The sequence below is a fragment of the Trachymyrmex cornetzi genome, unplaced genomic scaffold (assembly GCF_001594075.2).
Source record: "Trachymyrmex cornetzi isolate Tcor2-1 unplaced genomic scaffold, Tcor1.1 scaffold378, whole genome shotgun sequence".
Taxonomy (NCBI): domain Eukaryota; kingdom Metazoa; phylum Arthropoda; class Insecta; order Hymenoptera; family Formicidae; genus Trachymyrmex; species Trachymyrmex cornetzi.
Genome location: NW_017298512.1, coordinates 39,266 through 40,480, shown reverse-complemented (window position 1 = coordinate 40,480; position 1,215 = coordinate 39,266). Strand labels below are relative to the sequence as shown.

Here is a 1,215-nt window from a genome sequence, read left to right as displayed (position 1 = left end):
AACAGAAAAGTAAGGTAACTCACCTTTAGCTGCTTCATATGATCGTGAGCCGAGGATATTTTTTCGCTCGAGAAGTCTCACTAATATTCCGGCGACTGCGGTAAAACCGGTGAGTAGGAAACTTTTAATAGAGAAAATATACGTTTAAGAAAAATTTCTCGAAACAACGGGATAAAAGTAAACAATAAAATATTATTACTTTCGACGTAATTGTCGCCCTCCTCTTCTCCGACTTCCTGCGTCACGTCCTGTGTCTCCGAAATTTCGTCAGCCATATCATCGATTTCCTCGTCGCCGGTATCATTGGTAACATCTTCGTTCGTCTCGTCAATGATATCATCGGCGTCTTCGTCGTCCTCATAGTCATAAATGTCAGTTTCTTCTTCTTCTTCTTCGTCTTCCTCCTCCTCTTCCTCCTCCTCTTCATCCTCTTCTTCATTTTCGCGTGCTAAAAAGTAATTTTCACTGTTATTTTTCTTTTTTTTTTTGCAGAACTAACTCTATGTTTCGTTAACCATTTTTTTGAACTTACGCGATATTGAAATAATGGTAATTGACGAGTTCCTTGATCGCTGCGAATCTCCATTATCCTCGTCATCAACATCATCATCATCATCATCTAAAATAGAAATGTTTTTAATTTTCTTCTTATTGCGGTAATATTATATGAACTATATTTTACAGTAGAATATTTTTTAAATCATCTTACCTATTTCGATGAGAGCGATGCTTTGTCCATTGCGTGGAGGCGGCGCATTATTCGGCGGTTCGATTCGCGCTCTTCCTAGAAAAAAATTAAAATATTTTTAATAAAGGAAATTTTCAGCATTTGATCAATATATTTATTTTTCCAACTTACGCACAGGAACAACCTCGTCTTCATCCTCTGCGTGACGTCGTCGTCGCCACAGGCTCAGACGCCCACGTCGCACGAACTGCACGGGATTAATGTGCGCCACTTGACGATTTGACGCTAAATAAATATTTTAATTTTTAATTAATAATAATAATAATAAATCTTTTTTTTAAATTTATAATTTTGTTTCAGCTCAGCTTACCTACTCCTACTCCTGTGTTACCGATGATCCTATGACGAAACTCATCAATATGACCACCAGCGTCATCCTCCTCATGATTGAAACACTCACGCACTTCTATATGTCGCGAGATTGTTAGCGTCATCACACTATCACAGTGCCCCAGTTTATGCATAAC

The 1,215-nt window shown here is 38.0% G+C and overlaps 1 long non-coding RNA gene across 1 annotated transcript; it reads right to left on the bottom strand.

Moving 5' to 3' along the window:
• Positions 1 to 539: 539 nt before the first annotated feature.
• On the bottom strand, positions 540 to 931 carry LOC108763692 (uncharacterized). The gene is made up of 3 exons (XR_001940228.1): positions 860 to 931; positions 710 to 784; positions 540 to 619 (listed from the first exon to the last, which is right to left on the bottom strand). It is a non-coding gene; the product is annotated as an uncharacterized LOC108763692 (long non-coding RNA).
• Positions 932 to 1,215: the final 284 nt, after the last annotated feature.